Source organism: Esox lucius, chromosome 12, assembly GCF_011004845.1.
Source record: "Esox lucius isolate fEsoLuc1 chromosome 12, fEsoLuc1.pri, whole genome shotgun sequence".
In the NCBI taxonomy this organism is placed as follows: Eukaryota; Metazoa; Chordata; class Actinopteri; order Esociformes; family Esocidae; genus Esox; species Esox lucius.
Genome location: NC_047580.1, coordinates 16,750,890 through 16,774,212, shown reverse-complemented (window position 1 = coordinate 16,774,212; position 23,323 = coordinate 16,750,890). Strand labels below are relative to the sequence as shown.

The 23,323-nt window shown below is 40.3% G+C and overlaps 1 long non-coding RNA gene across 1 annotated transcript; it reads left to right on the top strand.

Annotated features, from left to right (window-relative positions):
- The first annotated feature begins 16,910 nt into the window (after positions 1 to 16,910).
- Positions 16,911 to 17,905, top strand: LOC105013778. Its single transcript, XR_828262.3, has 4 exons — positions 16,911 to 16,988; positions 17,118 to 17,222; positions 17,328 to 17,523; positions 17,788 to 17,905. It is a non-coding gene; the product is annotated as an uncharacterized LOC105013778 (long non-coding RNA).
- The last annotated feature ends 5,418 nt before the right edge of the window (positions 17,906 to 23,323 follow it).

The following is a 23,323-nucleotide window of genomic DNA, read 5'->3' as shown; positions in this document are numbered from 1 at the left end:
GGAATCAAGGATGCTGTGTCCTCCAGGCTAAAGAGGAGCAGGCTTATCCGGCTTGTTATCAGCGCACATGTGAGGTTCTGTTTGGTTTTTGCTGTTGTCCTTGAATGTAGCCTGTTCTGTTTGTTTTTTATTTGTTATTCTTGAATGTAGCTTGCACTTCTGTCACTGTTTGCACCTGTGTCTTGTTAGCATCCTATTTATTCAGTTAGTTTTTTTCAGTTTCATTGTGAGGTGTGGTTTGTATGTTACAACTCTACTAAGCCTGTTACTCTATGAACCTTTTCGATAGCCTTTATGTATACCGAGTTCTCTAGCCTGTTTTTTTTCCTGCCAACGATTGTTGATCTCATCCCTGCGTGTACTTTTGCTTGATCTTCTTTCCTGTTGTCGACCTTGCCCTTAATGACCACAAGTTTTGCCTGTTCCTGGTCCTGTGAATAAACCTACTTACTCTGCGCTTGGAACCACACCATCTGCCTGTATCATATTCTTACAACACTGTGCAAAAGCCGGCATCCGTGATGGTATGGGGGTGCATTTAGTGCACATGGCATGGGTGACTTGCACTTCTGTGAAGGCACCATAAATGCTGAACACTATATACAGGTTTAGGAGCAACATCTGCTGCCATCCAGACGTCTTTTTCAGGGAAGGCCTTATTTCAACAGGACAATGCCAAACCACATTCTACACATATCACAACAGTATGGCTCTGTAATAAAAGGGTCTGTGAGCTTGACTGGCCTGTGTGCAGTACAGAGATGCCCCCTTTTGAAAACATTTGGCACATTATGAAATGATAAATACTGCAAAGGAGACCCCAAACTCTTAAGCAGGCAATCCTATGTCAAGCAAGAATGATGAAACAGTGTGGTAAAGACGCCCCTGTCCCAACTTTTTTGACTTGTTGCTGGCATCCAATTCAAATTGGGCATGTATTTTTCCAAAAAAAATAGCATTTCTCAGTTTCAACATTTGATATACTGTCTTTGTACTATTTTCAATATAATACAAGGATAAATTCTGTTTTCATTTACATTTTATGCGGTGTCCCAACCTTTTTGGAAAAGTGGTTCTATGTTCTTAAGGCCAAACTTAAAATATTAATAATTAAGGGATGTCACACTGGACCAACTGCATACATTATTATAGTTTGATAACATTTTCCATTTTCCAAGACAGCCTATATTTTCATCCTAAATCTAAAACCGAGCTCTCCGATGCACCAGCTCTGGTCCCAGCTGTCCCAACATTACAACACCACAGCTCTTGCTGAGCCCTGTATAAACTACTGTCCTGGCACCCATTATTGTGAAGCCATCTTCCAACTAAATTCAGGACAGCTATTTTCATAATTTCTTTAAAGACTACTTTAAATAGCACTCATGAAATTGGAATCCAGGTTGTGTACTTGTGATACGACGTTGGGTAATGGTGATACAAGGTTGTGTAATTATTATATGCTGGTATTTGGACATTTTCTACATATGCCTGCTCTATAGAAATTCAAGCTCCCCCCCAAAATGAACACCTCCCTCTGATCTCCACTACAACAATATCTGTTTTATTTGTGTGCTAGCAAACATTATCAGCGTCAAACCAGCATCCTACAACATTAGAATGTTCATTATGTGCTGTTGGTAAGACACATTTTCTCACCTCAGCAGCTATCAGGTTCGCAAGGCATTCATTTCTACTAATGTACAAGTCCTTCTGAGTGGCAACCATTAACAATATGTACAGACTCTACCTCAGTCAGGGTGTAAAATAAAGGACCGACCACTGTTATAGTCAAAAACCTATACTACATCTTGGTTTTGCCTGTCAGGTTTTCACTAATTTCACATTTGAGCTACAAACATGATCAGTCTTTTTCAGTAAATGGATAAGTTGACAGCTTAGGCCTACAAGTAATGACCTGACACTGTTCTGTTGGGTTGCAAAATGGAAAATCCCCATTAGTCACACAGTGCAATCTCCAGTTTACCATGACTAGAAAGTAGACGCATTTTGTGAGGCAGGCAGGTAGGCAAACCTGATTATCTACCTGCAAATTTTGCTGTTTGTAAAAGCAATTGGTGGCATTACATGAGATTGAGGGATGTAACATTAATTTGAACAGCCCTTCATCTTAAATACTAACCCAATTTGTTTAAGCAAGGAAATTAACTGTCATTGAAAGTTATTGAAGGTAATTATAAGAATTTTATATTTCCTGTTTTTGCACTGCTGTGCAGGTTTTACATGAGAGTGTCTGATAAGAAAATGCATATGCAAACATACATATATACATACATACAATTGCTATCCTTTAAGAGGCTTTATCTGTTCTAGTAATTCTATTTCTATGCTCCCGCCCAGATACAGTACAGTGAGGCATGACTAGCAGTCCTGTGGGAGACAGGTGATAATGATCACTGGCTCTTAGGAGACGGATTGTCTCCCCTTAGTGACTGATAGGGAAAGACATATTTCTACCTCACTGTAGATTTATAAAGGCTACTTTGTGATGCTGGGTTTCAGCTAAATTGGCTGAAAGGTGAGATTAAGTTGGGATTTATTACTTAACTCTAGGCCGACAACATTGTAGAATTATGATAATTTGGATAGTTGAAAGAGATGTTGTAGCTACAAACACTAGCTGGCACTTTATTCCTTTTTTAACAGGCCCAAACTGAAGAAAGTTTTAAAGACACTGTAAATCACAACTTCTGTGTACATACAATATATACAGTAATTGAACAAATTTTTCTAAAATGGTAAAATTCTGTAAAATCGCTCATGCCCTCACACTGCTATCTCTAGATGCCATTCTGTCACAGATATTGTCATTCAAGGAAGCTCAAAACGTCTCCACTTGCTAGATTTACAGGCTGATGTCATGAGACCAAAGGAAGGCGCCAGGTAAAATACAATCTTTCCTCAGACGAAGCCACTTGAAACCAAAAAAAGAATCCACTGGCAAGTCCCATACCAAAGAAAAAGACCAGGTTAATTTTTTATACTAGGGTTACCTTTTTAAAAGCAGTACATGGAACTTCCCCCTAAAATGTGTCACTTTCCTAAGATAATTCTGAAGATATTTTTTTTATTGTTGTCTCCTGTTCTAGGTTAAAAGGTCAGTCTTGCCACTTTACATAATAAGATGAAAATCATACTAAACATTTGTTTTTGATCTTTTTCATATTGCTACATTTGCGGGAAGGGACATTTAGATACTGTACTTTGTCACAATGTTGCTACAGTTCAAAAGGTTTGAAGGTCTGTGGAAATTATATACCATTAAACTAAACCTTGAATCACTATATTTGGTGAAACTGCTACATTTGTTTCAGATCTAACAACAACAAACCTGTTAATTCAAACATCAATTGGACATTACTGCATGCTCAAACAGCAGAATAGTCATTGCAGTCTAATCTAAATACATGATGACATTGTTGTGGAAAAAAATCTACACCACATCAAAGTAGGAGTACCATCCAGGATCAGTTTTATCGTTTGGATCATAATAAACAAGATCACATGGACAGGTTGAGACATGATCTTTGATCAGCATTTTTATTCTGAGAACTTAAGGAATCCGGGTTCTGCACTTTTATGGATTCCAAAGATGTATGAAATAGACATAAAACAGAAGGTTAAAGCCTTTAACCATGTGATAATATGAAGGGGCAATGAAAATGACAGCTTTCTTGGGTCAGTAAGAAGATCAAAAAAGTATCCCCTTTTCTTCCTATAGTGACAAAAAATGAGAAAAGCTGCAATTCAGTGGCCAGTTTTCAACAGAATTACTGGAACATATCTTCCGCACTGTTGTGTTGACAGATAATGCTTTTGAAAATGCAACTAAATCCAAAAATAACCAGAAATGTCACCAAAATCTGATTATTGTCAAAGTTTAATCATCCCCTCCCTAAAACACAGACTCAAAGATAAACCCAGCCTACCAGAATATTCATCACCAAATACTCTCCAGATCAATCCAAGAAAACTGGCAAACCAGTTTCCCTGTTACAAAATGACCAAACTCAGATAACAGCATTCATATTAATTAATTATTAATACCTGTTTTATCAGTTCAAAGAAGGTGTGCTTGGAGACAACCAATATCTTATTTTTGAGATGGTTAAAAAATGAAGGTTTTGGACACAGTGTGCCAAATAAATGTCTGCAAACAGGCAGATCTACTTAACATTCTATCCTGCGCAATATGATACCTTGATGTTTGAAAATGAGTTGACTGATGTCCATCTGCTGCTATTGTTTGAACCCAATGGTTTTATTGCTCCTGCCCCTTGAGTGTCACTGAACAGCACACCCGCACGGATGGGTAACAGTGCAAGCACACACACTAACAAGGCAGAGAAACTTAGAACATGCTCAGCATCTTTTAATCAGGGAATAAAACAAATTTATATCACCACCCGTCACCAACATCCCACCATTTATAATTGATTCTTGTGAATTATACGCATTCAGGATTTGTGCACGGTCAACTTTTCAGAATCCCAATGAATTATGACAGTTGATTTTTTTATGTTGGTGAGTTGTAGAAGACTGAGATACTGAAAGACTTTGAGCGCTGAGTGTTCGTCAAACCAGTGTGACTCCACGGAGACACCTGTCAAGCTGGCCTAAGTGATGAAAGGAATTGACGGTGTGTTGTGGCTTTTATCTAAATACACGTGCATGGAGCAAACCTGTACAGCAGTCATTTAGGCACCACTCCCTAACCCTGCTAATCTAGAGATTACAGGACTCCACAGCCCCTCTATTACTATACTCTACCCGAAACCCACAGAAATACAACACACCAAGGCTAATACGATGATGGCCCTATGTAAAGATATAGAAAATAATCATACAGTATTATTTATTTTTTACTCAATAGTCTGAAGAGGACTAAAAGGTCACACACATTAAAGAATAGAATCATCAATGTAATGATAACTTCTCTGGTTTTGGTCAAACATGAAGCAGCATTAAAACAAATAAAGTGATGAAGAATTTGTTTTTCAATAGAAGTCCCGCTGGCTTTTCTTCGACTCAGTTTGCTTGGCTGAATTTTTGTTGTAGGTGTGGCCCTGTCTCTCAAGTTATGAGAGACTGAAGTTCCATTTTGAGTTCACCAATCCAGTGCCTCTTCCCACAATGCACCACTTCGAAGGTTCTACATGACAGCACTTGGGCCAGTTCTCTGCCAGTCTGGCCCACAGCCCACAGTGCTTCCATTCACAGCCCAGTAGCCAGCTGATCCTCTCCCAAGACAAGCCTACTGTTGACTCCTTGCCATGTGGGTGTATTATTAGGCTACTGTAAATTACAGTAATTTGAACTTAGAGCTTTATTCAGTCCATATCGAGGAAGTTCAGTGCTACAGCACGATTATATTTGAACGCGCGTTAGAGGAGACTGCATTCACAGTAAATGCTGCATATGTATCAGAAAATAATATATTGCACCTGCCGTACCAGAACACAAAAACAGACAGGAATGGCCAGCTGAGAAGACAGGACTTCAGTGGTGCTATTCTCTTCCAAACAACTGTGGGTGCCTATGGTCTTCTTCTCAGGGCCGTCACCACGAATCCTGAGCCCCCTGAAAATATATATGCCAGGGCCCCCTCACTTATAAATGGAATTTACATTATTATGATCAGTGGGGCCTGCCAAGCCATGGGCCCCATGAATCACACCTTGCCCTGTGTTAGCTATGACCCTGCTTCTCCTACTCCAGGACGTCAGAACTCTGTGAACTTGTGTCACAAAATGTGTGGTCGTATACTGAGGGCCGTGGCGATAAGTCGGATGCTCAAAACGGTGATTATATTTTGCAAGCTTGTACATTTAAGGTACGTGCTTACAAGCTTATCTTCGTACGTTTACATTTAGTTTGTGCTTGCAAGCAATATTTCACAATCTTGTACAATAAAGTTTGAACACATTTTACAAACTCGCAATTCTGTAACCAAACATTTGGATTCAATTCAGCTCGAGCAGCTAGCATATTTTGTTTTCAGATTTAAAATAGGAGCGTTTTCCGCGTCAAATATCTTGCTGTGAGGCTAAAAAGCGCGGGTGGATCGTTCTTTTCTACAACCAATATAAATTGGTCAGATAAGTCAATCAATCTAATGGAAACACTCTTTTCAGATGATGAGTAGTTCTCCGCAATTGTGGAAAGTTTATTGGTCTACATTGCAAATTTTATTCAATGCGTACCCTCAAATCAGCAACGGTTGCCTAAGAAAACATGTATTACCCAATTCATACTTTTTGACCTTTTATTTGGTCAAAACTTTCATAGAAGTTTCTCTGAATATCCCTTGGACATTTGAGGAAAAATCTTTAGGAGAGGGACCTATGTTTTCCTCTAATATGTTTGAGGAAGAAGAATGGAAAGAACTACAGATTGTTGAACTAAGATGGGCCCATGTGTTGTAGTTCAGAACAACAACAGTAGAGGGCAGCAGAGGAATACAAAGGAGACTTGAATTTGTGATTTGGTGGCTGCCATGTTGTTACAGCATGAAGTGAACCAATACTTTACATAGGCACAGATACATTTCAACATCTGTGGTTGTGCCTGTGGCAACATAAGGTCTTACATACACTTTACACTTTAAGACTGGGATTTGGGCAGTCTTTTATTCATCCTAGTAAAGCCGATCAAACTCTGTCAGATTGGATGGGGAGTTTTGGTGAACTATGAACTTTAGGACTCCCTGCAGATGTTAAATGGGGTTCAAGTCTAGGTTCTGGCTGGGCCTCTCAGTGACATTCACAGACTTGTCCCAATACCACCACAACATTGTCTTATATAATGTCCCTAAATCATGTCCATTCAATTGAATTTGCCAAAGGTGGACCCCAGTTCAGTTCTAGAGACATGTCAAAGATGATCAAATGACACAGGATGCGTCTGAGCGCAATTTAGGATGACATGGCAAAGGGTCTGAATACTTCTCTGCATGAAAAATTTCAAATTTTCAATAAATTGTCAAAATATCTAACAACATGTTTAGGCTTTGTCAGTATGAGGTACTGTGTTTAGATTGATGTCAAAACATGTACCCTGTATACTTAATCAATTATAAATGAAGTCTATAGTTTAACACAATGTGGAAAAAGGGAAAGGATGTGAATACTCTTTGAAAGCACTGTAAATTAATCTACAGTGAATATTTTAAATTAAAGGTCACCAACAGCAAATTTGTATCTGTGAGTAAACCGCCAAGTTTCTGAACTGTATAGTAGATGTTCATCAACCAGCTGAGATGATCATCAAACAGACCTAGAAAATAAGACATTTTTCAGCCTTTCACATGAAACAATCAGGAACCACCGCACATCTACCACCACCACTTCAATAATGGCTGTTATGGTTGAGGGTGATTCCATAGTTTCTTGGTCCATGATTGATTCATTGTCTGTTTGGCTGGCACACATTGGACCTGATGACCCCAGTCAGATTCCTTAGTGCAACACATTCCGTACCAAATAACTTTGATGTCAAAGACAAGGGGGAAACTGTACCCCTAGGGCTTTGGAATTCAAGTGTGCGGGCCACAGAAACAACACTTCATCAGGACCACCATTCAGACTGGTGATCAACATCAATATATGTGGGAATTCAAATGAGAGGCATTGTGTGAAGGAAGACTGGAGATATTTTTCTGGTCCCTGGCCCCTTCCCCTTTTTTACATCGTCTCATGAGAGACTTTGATGTGGACAAGATGATTGAAAAACAGAGCAGCGTGGCTTAGTTTAATTTGGTGGAGAATAGGTTAGTGGGGGAAAGGAGGGGTCGGGATGCAAAAAAATTGTACATTCACAGAGAATGGTGGAACAGAAATCACATTTCACTGAGTGTATCAATCTGCCAGCCCTGAGAAGAAAGAGAGGAGGTGGTATGGGTGAATGAGAGAAAGAGAGATGTAGAAAGAGAGAAAGCAGGGTGTGAGAAAGAGAACTCCAGTTGGCTGGCTCTTTAGAAAAGGCCTCTCCTCTCCTGCTGGGCCCTGCTCGGCTCCCGTCCCCTCCTCACAATACTGGCGGGGCGGCAGCCCCCCATGCCCCTTGACTGCCCTCCATGTGCTGGGGCTAACACTGACAGCCCTGGTCCAGAGCCCCAGCATATGGAGGCCAGGCCAAGGGGGCTCCAGTCCTATGTGGACCCCAGCTGGAGGTCCGCTGGATCCAGCAGAGTGCAGAGACACACCCCTCAACTCTGACTTATGCACACGCTCACACACACACACACAGACACACACACATACACATACACGTACACACACAGAACAAATGTGATGGACAAGCATTCTGGTATTAAATGGTAAAGAGTCCTCCAACTATTTTGGCAGAATTGGTAACCAAGTGAGCTATTTTGTTGAATGACCTGCTGTTTAATAGTGTTCTTCAGGCTTGTGGTCTTTATCCTTTAATTATGTACTTACAGTAAAAGGAATGAAGGCGGAACAAAGGCGCAAGACCCCAAGTACAGAGGTTACGTACCTTTTTCATTGCCTAGTACCCACATCTCCTTCAGTTTAGCACAATATGTGAGAGACATGTTTATGTGAAGACAACACAAGACAACACAAATCTTACAGGAATGAGAGTGATTCATTTTTTAAACTAAATCAAATGAATGTGATGTATATGATTTTCAGAAAAGGTAATCCTTAGAATGTTCCTTTGGATGCTGTATTGTTGACATGAACTGTTCAAAAGCTTTTGGGAAATAATTGATCATGTTTTGAGATTTTGGCCATATATATATATATTTACATACATTGACTACCACCTGGGGTCATTTTCAAAGAAATGTCAGAAATAATTTGAAAAAGCAATTGTCAAAATGATATATACATGTATTTCTAATAAAAAATATATGTTCATGCAATGATATCTGCAGAAAAAAAGACCAAAACAGATGTTTTAATAATCTGCTAAAATGGGCTGTTTCCTGTCATTTTAAGCAGTTATAATAGTCAAGAAACATAAGGTGCTCTATTTGTACAGGCCATTTTGGTCAAAATCACCTTCTGATCATATAATAACTTTCTTTCTCCAGCGAAAAAACAGGGGTTGCAACATTTCTTAGATTTTTTATTTTACAATCTTGCTTCTGTATTGCAGTTCTAATAAGTATGCATGACAAATGCAGAATTTAATAAAAGTAAAGATGACATCAAATTCAATTTTAAAGGTGTACACAATCATTCAAAATGTGGAATAGAAAAGTACAGTCTTAAGCACATTTGGTATTTTTAGGGTGTTACAGTAAATCTGTGTATTAGGAAAACACTGCTCTAGCATGAAGGTGAAGACTCCATACTGTTTAGTCTGTAGATACTACAAAGCAGACATTTAAGTCATATCAAGCATCACTGCTGTAATATGAGCTGTATTTTGATTTCAATTAATAAATCATGTTCAAATATGAATATAGAAAATATAAACATGAACATTGACTATGTGTCATTTCAAAGAATCAATACATATTTTAAACATACCGTAATACACTATATGGGCATATTACATTTCCAGAGTGGGACTTCTGCAAAAACCAACATTCAGTAGACACACAGATCAAATGCACTATAAGCATCTCAAAATAAGGACCACACATGCAAGCCCACACAAAAAATGAATGGGATCCATAAGGGTTCTTCGCCTGTCCATGTAAGTAGTAGAGGAACAGGTTTTTTTTGTTCCAGGGAAAACACTTTCTGGTTCCAGGTAGAACTATATGGGGGTCCAGGTAAAATCTTTTTGAGTTCCAGGTAGAATCCTTTTGAGTTCCATGTAGAGCCCAGCTTCCAAAAGGTTCAACCAGGAATTAAAAATTGTTCTACCTTGAACCAAAAACAGGGTTATCCTACAGGGACAGCCATATAACCTTTATGGAACCTTTTTTTTTTTAAAGTAAGGCACAAGAGGAAATTCCAATACACCCCAGAACACTCCTACATAGAAGAGAGCTATAGTTTTTTGGCCTGCCCTCGTCTGACATGAACTAATGTTGACTCATGGCAGAAATATGTTGCCATTCTGATGCTAATGAGTTTTTTAACCACCTCCTTCAACACACTGCCTGATGCAGCAGCACAATCTGTGTGCATGTTGTGTGTATGTGTGCATGTGAGTGCGTACCTAAAAACGGAGGGGTGGGGGGGTGAAGTGAGAGAAAAGGCAGAAATGCTGGGGGGAAAATGACAGAACATTTAAAAGCATTTGCTTTTGGGGTATATTGATTTTACATAAACCTATAAAAAATACCTAGTCTTAGACAAAATTATATTATATAATGTGAAATTATAAATAATGTGAAAGTGTATTTAAAATGTCTGGACTTGAGAACAACATTTATTGTGATTCTATTTAAGGGGCATGTAACCCTGGGAAACTCTTAGGAGGTTTGTATCATGTTTGAGAGATTTGTAGGTCAGTGAGATTTGTTTCACATATAATTGGCCAGAAGGAGCGCGGGAAAGGGATTTGTGTGCTAAACAAAATGCTGTATTACGTTATAATGTGTATTGAAGGGCTAGTAATTACAGGCAGAACACAACATGAGCATAATCAACGTTGGTACTTCAAAAAAAACTCTTGTTTTAAAAGGTTTATATTTTAGTCTTATATTATTTCAGTCGTATTCTCTGCCATTTTGTTGAGGAGGCGTAATCTATGTTCGCTATAAAAAACTTTTTCTGAGATGGGCACACAACCAATAATAAAGTATTTATAAAATATAATGATGAAGTCACACAAAGTGCTTATGTACTGATTAATAAATGATTTTTAAGCAACTTAAACATACTTTGAATCAAGTAATGATTAATAAATGATTCACTAATCTTTTATTAAGTGATGACTGTAGTTATAATATTTATTATCATCGGTCCACTGTCCTGACCTCTTCTCAAAGACCTTGTTAATTATCATTAGTCCACTGTCCTGACGTCTTCTCATAGACTTTGTTAATAATCATCAGTCCACTTTCCTGACCTCTTCTCAAAGATCATTTTTATTATCATCATTCCACTGACCTGACCTCTTCTCAAAGATAATTTTTATTATCATTAGTCCACTGTCCTGACCTCTTCTCATAGACCATATTTATTATCATAGGTCCACTGTCCTGACCTCTTCTCATAGACCATATTTATTATCATCAGTCCACTGTCCTGACCTCTTCTCATCAACCATGTTCATTCTTTGAGGTGGACAAGCAGCTGACCCCACAAAATTACTTGAACAAGTAATTTGAGTGTTGCACTGTAATCAATGGAGAAAAAAACATGCCCATGGCAAGAAAGAATAATCTATTGTCTCAACTATTGTTGTATGCATTTTGAGTTATATTCTGTGAGATGAAAATGAAACAAGAAACATGAAAAAGTTGCCCTTACAGGCAGAATAGAAGAGTCATACTGAGCCCAGTATTGCTTACACCTTAAGTCTTTTTATTAATAAGAAAGTACTTCAACTTTAACCACTATCTTTTGGGTAGTGTCTGCCACATTTGTGATGGTGGGGACAAGGGTCAGTAGTCTATGGATGATGTCCTAAAGCCACAGGACTCTAGAGCCGCTCGGCCCAACACCACACAATACTGTGCAGGAGAAAGGGCAGCTGGTTATTAAAAAGGCTGTAATCCTTTCCATGAATAGCTCAGGACTTCTCTCACTCTGTAAGAGATGACCATGGTCAGAGAGGGAGAGGGATAAGGATTGACTGAAGACAGAGAAGGTAAAGGGAGAGGGAGGGAGTTGGCCCCGACGCTGTTTGATGCCCTGGACGCGGGACTCTTTAGCCTAGTTCCGCGGGCCGTGCTTCAGAGCGGATGTGTTAACAGTTTCAGGCTCAATGGAGGGAGAAATCCCAACAAAGGGAGGTGTACAAATATTGTGGGAAATCAGTCCACTCTTTAATATTTCATGAGGGTCCGCCATCTATTCATGGGACTTCATTCCTCTGGAGGGGCCCGCATTCAGGCTCACTCCACAGGCTCAATGGGAGGCCGCCCTTAATTGAGTGCCCGCTTATTCTTCGTTCTCCCTGGCAGATTGTTCCCAGTGAAAGGCCTCTGCCTCTTCATCCTCTTCCTCTTCTCACTGAAAGCAGCCCAAGAAGAGGGCATATATTTCTTGCTGGTGGTTCATGTGGGGGGGTGCAATAGTATGGTGGGGGTGGATGCGGATCAGATATTGTAATGTGGGGAGGGGGAGTAGTGCCCTGGGATGTGGGGTGCGGGATAATCTCTACCAGGGCGGGGGGGAACTGCATTCCGATGGATGAAGTGTGCGTGTGTGTGTGCGTGTGTGTGAATGTGTGCGTGTGGTCACAACAGGAGTTACCTAGAAGCCTACAGAAGTTTGGCATATAAAAGCTCCAGCGCAAAGAAAGAGCAGATATGTGGCATCTAACATCAGACTTAAGCTGAGGCTACACTGATTGGGAACAGAAACCATGTTATCATGGATACATTTTAGTAACGCGCATGTGGAGTGTGCTAACTAGATAACGTGCCCATTGTGCTATTAAAAGTTTGGCTACATCATTTCTACTCAGGGGCGGCACTAGGGGGTGGCTTGCAGTTGCTCGAGCAACCCAAAGAATTGGCAAAGCAATCCTAGAAAAATATAACCATTATTTTAGTTTTACATTTTTCCTCTTTGACTTTTTTGCTGATAAATTGCAGTAAAATACTGCAAAGCAACTATTCAGAATAAGCTGAATATGTTGAAACAGAAATAAAAGGTGACAATCTGCCCTTTTACCTTATATTCATCTTTCAATCGTTTTCACATGGCAATTTTTAATTTGCTGTCCCAATATTATCGAGGGGATTGTATTTCCCTTTAAAGCTGTTCCATGGATCTTGTCTGAAAAGTGTAGAGCAGAAACCTGAGACCTATAGCTCCCTACTTTTTTTGTTTCTGTGAAAGTCAATGAGCTAAGTAGATAATACCACTTCCTAGAGTAGACCACATTGAAATGACATGCTAACACAGTGTAAAGAGCTTTGACCATCTTTGGTGATACATCTGATTCATTAGATATTATCTGCCGATTAATGTGATGGGCTGTTTTATATATTTCTATTTCTAGTTATGTAGGTTATTGATTCCATCTTTATGACTTACTGCTATATTTGCCACCTAGATAGCTTGAACTTTTACAAACATATCTTCAGCCAATTAACGTCCCTGAATGGCTACCAATCTCCCACATTGATTCTACCATGTATTCATTTTAAGGCTATCAGTCATGTTTGAGCTTAGTAATTTATGCTTACTGGCAAGGTAGCTAGACTGAATTTGACTCATTGCTTTCAAACCTTTACCCAGATTTTAGACAGGGTGCCGAGTAGCATACAAAATATTTAAGGAATTAGCACAAAGGGTCTTTATGCCAAAATTGCCTGGTATTTGGAACTGTTCATAATTCCCTCCACTCTGACTGAGGACCTGTTTCCAGTTGAAGAAAAACAGCCCCCAAGCATGATGCTGCCACCACCATGCTTCACGGTGGGTATGTTTTTCTTTGGGTGATGTGCAGACCATAACACATTTTCCCACATGCTTTTGGGGGACTTGTTTTTGCAAACTTCAGCCAGGCTTGGATGATTTTCTTATAAGAAAAGGCTTCCGTCTTGCCACCCTACCCCATAGCCCATTTATATGAAGACTACAGGAGATTGTTGTCACATGTAGCACAGCCAGTACTTGCCAGAAATTCCTGCAGTTATTTTAATGTTGCCGTAGGCTTCTTGGAAGCCTCCCTGACCAGTTTTCTTCTGGTCTTTTCATAAATTTTGGAGGGATGTCCAATTCTTGGTAATGTCTCTTTTGTGCCATATTTTCTCCACTGGATGATGACTGATATCTTTCAGCAATGAGATCCTTCTGATGCTTTGGAAGCTCTCTGCGGACCATGGCTTTTTCTCCTTAGATGCAACTAAGAAAATGTCAGGAAAACCCTACTAGAAAAGCTGAACTTTATTTGTGATTAATCAGTTACTTTAAATTATGGCAGGTATGTAATGACTTCTATTTAACATGAGTTTGAATGTGATTGGTTAATTCTGAACACAGCCGCATCCCCAGTTATAAGAGGGTCTGCACACTTAGGCAACCAGTTTATTGTTAGGTTTTTATTTTTCATTTTTCAATTGAATTGTTGACATTATAGGTCACATTAAGAGTGGAAAAAGTTCTGACATGATTTATCTTTATCTCGTTCTTTTACATCACAAAAACCTGGCATTTTAACAGGGGTGTGTAGACTTTTTATATCCACTGTAAATACCTCATGTCCACACTGGCTACTTCATCTCAACCCAGCTGATGCTAGGTTGCAGCAGTCAACTCAATGTGAGCATGACCCAGGGCAGCAGTGTAATCAAGGCTCCTGGGGTTGTCCAGCTGCAGTCTTGGCTCCTGATCCCTGATTAAAGGTCATCCCACTCCCTCTAAGGGCCTGTAAGCCCCTGGGAGCCCTAGCCGCTCCTGGTGTGTCCACTTCACCAGGCCTCATGTGTGTCCAACAGGCTTAGCCCGGCTCATGAGGGAAGGAGAGAGGGCCTGCCGAGAGGAATCCAAGGGACAGGAAAATCCGCAACTGCCCCAACCTCCACCCCCTCATCTACATTTCTTCACCTACACCTTTTCTCGCTAGGTGCCATAGCTTTAGACTACATGAGCCTTGAAGGTTCCATTGGACTACTCAGCACCAACCCCTGAGTCATCCTGACTCCCACTGGCCAAATCACCACTGATCAACATCATTGTCCAGAAATTCCAAGATAGATTTGAAATTTACTGGGGTGTGTTACGAGGTAGGAAACCCGAGGGAGAAGCCGGGACAGATCCAGTAAAATGATTGCACCTTGTTTGTTAACCTAACAACTACTAGATGATTAATTCAGTGAGCTAATCCCCGGTGACCCATGTGCTCATGGGTGAAGTAGTTCCGGCAGTCTAATCCAAGACTCACCAGGCCACTCCACCACGGCTTTGTGTCAGCAGGTATTACCACCGCAAGTGACACCAGAAACAACAGTGGGCACAAGACTGGGAAGATCCAGGACTCTAAGCCAGGGAGGGAAGGAAGGTGGACGGATGGGGTCAGGAGGAATGTGGAGGGATGGTGGAGGGAAGGAAGGTGGAGGGATGGGGCAGGAGGAAATTAGAGGAATGGGGCAGATGGATGGTGGTGGAATGGGGCAGAACGAAAGTGGAGGGATGGAGCAGAAAGATATGGGGGTTGCACTAATCAAGGCGAGACTTCGCTAGACTTGCATTTAAAAATAATTCAAATCTGAGTTAAAAGCTAAAGCACATTGTCCCCATAGCTTTGCTGCAAACAAACTAATAGAGATAATCTTGAATGCTGTATTATATATTCTGAGAGTGATGCTAAGGGATTCAGAATGGTAAAGAAACCTTAAGTAATGAAGCCAATGGGGACTGTTTTATTTCTCGGTACTGTCTTCAGAAAATATAAAATATAAAGATTTTTTTAGATAGCTCCTATATGGATGGCCATTGTGTGCATCCATGTGCTGAAGAGGTTCGTACAAGAGTATGACCTGCCAAGCTTCAGGTCTATAAATTAATTCTGTTAAGTGGCAGCATTCAAGCCCCAAAATTATTTATACCCTTACTATTGGCCAGGGAGTCACTAAGATAAACACTGCAGAGGTTCATCTCATGTGGGCCACAAAGAGCCAGAGTGTGCCGCTGCCAAAGGCTGCTCTGAACTCTGACCCCATCGGGTCACAGAGAGCATTTGTCCCCCCAGTAATTGGACAGAAGGGCCCTTTCGCTCTTCATTTAACCTTTTGGGACTGATTCTTTCTTCCTCAGCTAGCATAAAGCCCCTGATCCCGACCTAGTGTTTTCAGGCCTATCTTTCCACCCCACAGGCACAGGCCTTTGAAAGCTGGAGAAAAGCTGGAGTGTGCTTGCCCTGTCAGGAACAATGGTGGAGTTAGTGACCCCTGACCTCCGCAGCCTCTAAGCTTTCTTTCTGGATCAGGGGCAGCCATTCGCTACGGTATGTTATTGCAGCACAGCTCGGCAACAGAATGAGGGTAAACACTTGTTAAAAGGTGATTTTGCACCCCTTTTCTCTCTCCTTTTCTTTTTGGGAGTCTGCGTGTTAAGGATGGACAGGAGTTAAGGCAGGTCCCTACTTTAAAACACAGACAGCATCTCCACACTCCATCATTGTGACAGTTCTTTGTCACTTCTCCAAAAGGGACTGGATAGGACACAGTGTTACTCAGATACAGAATCAAAGAACAGTGTAAGTCATTTAAGATATTAACATTGGCACAATACATGATCTGGGAGAAATATAAAAGGGAAATGCTACACTAAGTTTTCAATCAAAACCACAGGGATTTCATAAAAGAGCATATCAGGCTACAATATAAAGAGCTTGAAATGGTATACTTTGTCTCCAAACTGGAATATGTCTCAAACTGCCTGACTGCAGGGATTCCTCTCTGACCATTGCCATATTTATAGTGGATATAAAAAGTCTACACACCCCTGTGAAAATGCCAGGTTTTTGTGATGTAAAAGAATGAGACAAAGATAAATCATGTCAAAACTTTTTCCACTATTAATCTGACTTATAATGTGAACACTTCAATTGAAAAACAACCTGAAATCTTCGAGGGGGAAATTTCTTAAATAAAAACCTTACAATAACCTGGTTGCATAAGTGTGCACACCTTCTTATAACTGGGGATATGGATGTGTTCAGAATTAACCAATCACATTCAAACTCATGTTAAATAGAAGTCATTACACACCTGCCATCAGTGACTCTGATTAATCACAAATAAAGTTCAGCTGTCTTCAAACCGTGACACAAACTGATATCGTGTTAAACATAGGATTTGCAGCCACTTTACTTCACCGCTTCATCAATCCACTTTCCAAAAGTGCTTCCTACACTTCTCTGTAAGTGTTGATCAATTGAATCCTAGTACATTGCTGTGTGGTTAGGCCTTGTTTACATAAAGTTACATTTTCCAAAACATATCGAAGAAGTCTTGAAATGCTAGATTATTTTGTTGTGTAAACTTGCAGATATTGATAGCTCGAGAAGCCACCTTCCGAAGTAGAGTGCATCATGTTTTCACCAGATCCTCACCCGAGTTTTGCGAGTGTCAACACAACTGCAGACCCTGTGTGGTAAGTCTTGAACATGCGGGTATAAATTCAAACTGTATGGAAATTAGTATGCAAACTAACTGGCATTTTATTCTCTCTCTCCTAATGTAAACAATCCCTATGGAGTTCCCCCGTGACTGCCTCCCTCCCTCCCCCCAGTTCACCACAGGCTCCATGCGTCCAGATCTCAGACATGTGGCCGTTGTGCCATGAGCGTTCTGTGAGGTGGCTGGGAAGCATATGGGCTGAAAGGGACAGCACCTCTGGAGTTCCTGGGACATAAGCTTCATTGTCCACACCCTGCCCTTCATGTCACTTAATGGTGCAGAGCAGCATTGTACAGTATTGTCAAGTGTTCCTTGTCTTTTTTGCCCACTAAAGTGGGGCTCTTTACCCTCTCACTCCCTCTTGCTCAGTAGGTGTTTTAGTACCCTTTCCTCTTTCAACCCTTTCTTCTCCCGCCGCCTATTTGCTACTCTTTTGCTGGAACGCTTAAGGTTCCTCTTGATTGATTGGTTAATTGTGTGAGAACAGTGAAGACATCAGATTTCCAACCCTCTTCACTGTAGTCTCTGCTTTGTTTTAGGTTGTTGTCTCTTGAGGGAAAAGGGACTCGAGGTCAGTCCAATATCTGTCCGGATTTAAATGCAAAGCCTCCCAACCAGGAGGCCCTAACTCATGCACAACTGGTGGGGTGTGCTCAACTCGTGGAACTCTTAAAGAGAAATGCTGAAATCTTCTGTCTTAATGGTTTGTTTACATTTTGTATGTATGGGTCGGTATATATATATATATACATATATATATATATATGCCAATGTGTTTGCAGAATGCCTGGAAGGAGGTCTGAATTGGTTAATATGAGTTACTGATTTTTGATAAGCCTACTGAAGTGTTTGGGAAAAAGCAACACAATTAAAAGAGCAACATGTAAAATAAAGCCCACTTTTTGAAAGTAGGTGAATTGCAACAACCTTGTTCAAATAACCCTTCCCCCTCCTTGCATTGCAAACTTGAGTTGGAGCATATAATTTCAGTTTTGTCCACCAGACAAAAACATGTCAAAACCATCAATACTGTCAAATACTATATAACATTGGTTGTTTTCTCAGGAATTCCTATAACATTTTTTTTAACTTTATTTCTCAAAGAGAGTTGAAAACAAACAGGGTCTGATTTTAAAAGAGGCTTCATATTGCAATATTTCCTGGAAGAATTACGAAGCTGTCTCAAGAGTCCAGATGGAAGTAGTCTTTAACAGAAATACATGGATTTGAGCCAATGTCTAAAGAAGATATGTTAAAATAACACATTTAGATTTTTGACAAAAGGACAGAGTTGACAGACCAAAAAAACTTTGATTTGACAAACTGCATAAGCACAGTTCAGCTCAAAACAAACAGTAGTAGTACAGGTCCTGAGGTCATATCTCCTCACAGGTGAAGCGAAGTACGCATTATGAATTACTCCTAACAGACGAAAACTTCACTGACTAAAACCTCCTGTGACTACATTATAGTAAGCCTGAAATAAAACAGTTTACGGTTATAGTACGCATCAGTGCATGCGTTTTGGGTAAGGATAGACAAACACATTTGCTGGCTACAACATAGGCTACAGTAGTAACTTTACAGTGAGCCTTAACTAAACCTGTATACGGTTATGCTGCGACTGTTTCTGGCATGGAAAAGTTCATCTTCAGTTTAGCTATCAATTGCTTAATTCCTATGATTATTCCTAAGAAGTTAGTAGATACCAGCTAAGCCTATCACTGGCTTATAAGCTGTTCAAACGGCCAGTGGCAAAAGCTAACAGTTCATAGACGCTATTTAAGGTGGAGGTAAACTTAATAAGAAACGTTAGTCAATTTAACACAATGCTTAATAGTGTTTAGCGACTGGTGAAATGCGTAATGCAGTGGCGTTATAGTTAAAGACAGTGCCTCTCACATGGGAGGCTCAAGTTCTAATTCTATTGTGAACAACAACATTTATTTAATTTATTTCCACGATTCTCTCGTCATTTTACTGGACGAAAGAGTTAGTTATTGTCACCTTTCTTGATAGTTATTGTATCAATGTCATTCACAAATGAAAGAAAAAAGTATGTTGTTAGCATGAAAGAAAAGAATGCGTTCTTATGCCATGAAATGAAATAGCTTTAGCACACTCACTAGCAATTGCTCAATTCCTATGACTATTCCAGTAAATTAGTAGATTCTGGGAAAGCCTATTACTGGCTAGTAAGCTGTTCAAATGGCCAGTGGCAAAAACTAACAGTTCATAGACACTAATTGTGGTGGAGGTAAACTTAGTAAGAAACGTTAGTCAGTTTAACTGTATCAATATCATTCACAAATGGCCGTTAAAACGGACAGTGGCAAAAGAGGATTTGTTCATAGACACAAGAGGCTATATTGACACAGCCTTTCACGTGGGCGACCGGGGTTCGAATCACACGAGGGCAATACTTTCTATTGCAGTCCGGCTGAACTAGGCTTGCCTGGTTTCTGGTTATTTCTGTCGGTTTCAACGCGTTTAACCAATAAAGAATAACAGCACTCAGAGTTCCATCCCCACATTTCATGAAAGTGTAAATTCAATTTAATTCAAATGTAAAAGGTATGAAAGACAGTATTTTGTAGCAAATCCCTTGCATGCGATTATAGCAGTAAGTCTGCGACCCACTGACATCACCAAATTGTTGCTTTCATTTCTGACTTTAGACACCTATTCAGCATGTTCAATCAGATTTCAATCAGGAGATTTGCTTCCCATCGAGTTTGTACATTTACATTTGTCTGAGGCCCTTATTCCTTCCAATTTACAGTAGCGAGCATATACATTTCTGATCTGTTCCCTGTGAAAAACGAACCCATCACCCCTGGCGTTGCAAGCGCCATGCTCGACCAACTAACCTACACGTGACTACACACACTTCTAAAATCATTCTGCAGCTGCCATCATTCGTTACATCATAAATAACAATGAGGGACCATGTTCCAGAGGCAGCCATGCATGATGATGCCATGACACTACCTCCACCATGCGTCACAGACATTTCTTTATAATCATGATTCATTTAAGTCATATCTAGTGCTCCTGTACAAAAAAGAACTTGTTTTTATGATAAACCATTCACAAGTGGTATAAACAGAAAGGTCATGGGCAATTGTAGGGATAAACTGATTTCTCATCAGAGTTCATAATCATACTTACCAATCTTACTTATTTACAAGCTATGTTTTCACCATCAACGTGAAGAAATCTCATTTGTAGAATCTAAACAAATGTGGGGGTAAATTTGGGTGCAGTAGACCTGGAAAATAATTCAATTTCCTGTTTTAAAAGTCTGAATCTCATATTTTTCTGTTCTCATTTTACCCTGTTGCCTATTAATAGCCATTAACATTCCCTGTCTACTTTCGGAACGCCACTGGCAGCGGTGGTTAATAATCAGCCAGTGCAGTCTTTGTGGCGTTAGCCAGCGAGTAGACGATACTATGGCGCTAATGAGAGCAGAGAATGGCCAGGTCTTTCCCTCTTTTTTGTGTCTCTCTGTGTCTTCACCTTAATGTGTCCCCTTCTCTCTACTAAAAGGCCTCAGACAGATTGGCATGAGGTACACATATGCTAATCTGAAGCCCCATGATAATGGTGGTAAATGAAAATTAATTGATTCTCATTCAAGCTCCTTGTCAGTTCGCTGTTTTCTGCCCCTGTGTTTTTTTTATATGCAGACTTTCCCTGTTGAACAATACGCACCAACCCTTACACCTCCCCAATTCAAACACATGGTAATGTACTTGCCATTGCTAGGCAGGCAGAATAATGGCACAGAAGAGAGCAATAGAACACCAAGGTATGTGTGAGATGTCACTCTGAATAGTAACCAGAGTAGACCTCCTACGATCAATAACATCATTCATGTAGACACCACATCTCAGGCCATACTTCACAATCACATTTCTTAATGAAGTTATAGCACAAAATATAGCAAAAAAAATAACTGTTTGATAAAGACCCATATGTTGAAAAAATCAGACATAATCCCTTTCGGAAACATTTACTTAACTCTATGGCATGCAATATCCTTTTTACGAACCATACTTGGTGCTAGAAGAACTTTCTCAGCGAGGAATGAAAAGTGTAAATATAATGTTATGGTGAATTTTTTCACAGGTCCTAGAACAGAAGTACAACCCCCTATCTCTTCCCTCCATCACTCAGCTGCATTGTCCATCCTATGTATTTACCAGTCAATGGATCACCTTCCATTTTCTCTTTTTTGTGACTAACCAAGACTCTCCTTCTTTTATTCCCCCCCAGGGCCTGATGGCTCAAAATGGAAGGCTGGTGAAACATTAACTGGGCCAGGCCAAGCTGACGCTGATGGAGTGAGGCTGGAGGGTGATGCAACTATTGTCTACGATTGTTCCTCTTCCTGTAACTGCACCAGATCACCGTAGGGGTCCAAGTAAGCACTCATCAGAGTGTGTGTGTGGTGTTGGTGTGTGTGTGTGTTAGTGTGCATGTGTGTGTGTGTGTGTGTGTGTGTGAGTGAGTGAGTGAGTGTGTGTGCGTGTGTGTGTGTGTGTGTGTTTGTGGATACAAACAGGGAGGACCTGATGCTAGATGTGCACTCCTACTCTGACAAAATTTTGTAAATACCCAAAAGTTTAAATATTATTGGTTTCCATTTGTATATTTTGTGCACTTGATTAAACCTACTTGCAGTGCAAAATGTTTTTTTTTTCACTCTAAGCACTGTTTCATTTGTTCAGTTGTGGTAACTCAAACAAGCACAGCTTAAATACGGAATATCTTTGTTATATGAAACCAGGTCTGATATATTTCAATTAATATATGAGTCACATTAATCCAGACAATTCCCTTATCTACTGATAATTACACAGATGAATGGCAAGGACAAAACCAAATATATATCAAAATATTAATTGATACATTTTCTGTGAGGTCGCTGTTTCATTTATCTAGTTATATTTATGAAATGTCACATATGGTGTAAACTGGGAAAGAAAACAAAGACATGCCAGGGAATCCAATCACATTCAGTCTCTTTAGTTGATGACTGTAATCTTTACATCATACCATAGGTCCTACCGTGAGACTGCTAAGCTCAACCACTTAACACACAGAAATGTACCACACACAAAAGAACATACCAAAATCTGACAAAAAGTAACATTTCTGAATCTAAAACCAACCAAAACCACCCTCCAAAAAACCCTGCAAAGCTCTGCTACGTTTCAGGAGTGTGAAAGAAAACGAGCGATGGCTTGCAATGAAAGCCAATGAAAGGAGGGCCATTTGCTAAGCTATCATTCATGAGCGAGGGTCCCATGCCTGCACAAGCTTGCTCCCAGCTCCACACACTTGTTGCCATTGTGACACACTGGCAGAGAGAAGCCTCTGTGGTCCCAGGGATCAATTCAAATCCTGACAACACTATACTAAACCAAACCCCCAAGAACCCCCTCTCTTCCCATCTGTCAGGGGGCCTCCAAGGCACATTGTGTATGTGTGTGTATGTGTATGTGTGGGAGGGAGGAAAAGGAGGTGTGTGAGAGGAGGTTAATCAAGATTTGGATGAGTGAGAGAGAGAGAATGAGGAGGAGAGAGAGAGTGTATGTGTGTGTGTGTGTGTGTGAGGGGAGGAGCTGGTCATTATGCTGATTTTCCTGTTTTCTTTTCAATGCCATTAGAAGAATACATTCTTTTAGGTTCCTTTCTTTTTGGTTAGGCAGTCTCTGTCACCTATTTGGCCCATTTTCATGCTACAGCAAGGGTGGTCACAAGGGGAACTGGAATCTGGGAATCAGGTCAATTATAGACGATGGCTTGCTGATAAGAGAGAAAGAAATTGAGAGAGAAAGACAGGGCGGGAAAGAGAAAGTCTCATGGTTTATAATAAACTGTAAGAATACCACTGGGTGACCTTCCAGACAGAGCGGAGCTTGACCTGGCCGCCTGGTTTTGTCCGGCCTGTTGTGACGCTACTAACAAGATCTGTTCTCACACAGACCTCCCCCTCTGGAGCCACGTAAACTTTAGGTTTTCACATTGCAGTGCTTTCTCATCAAGCGGCTTTACACGCATCTA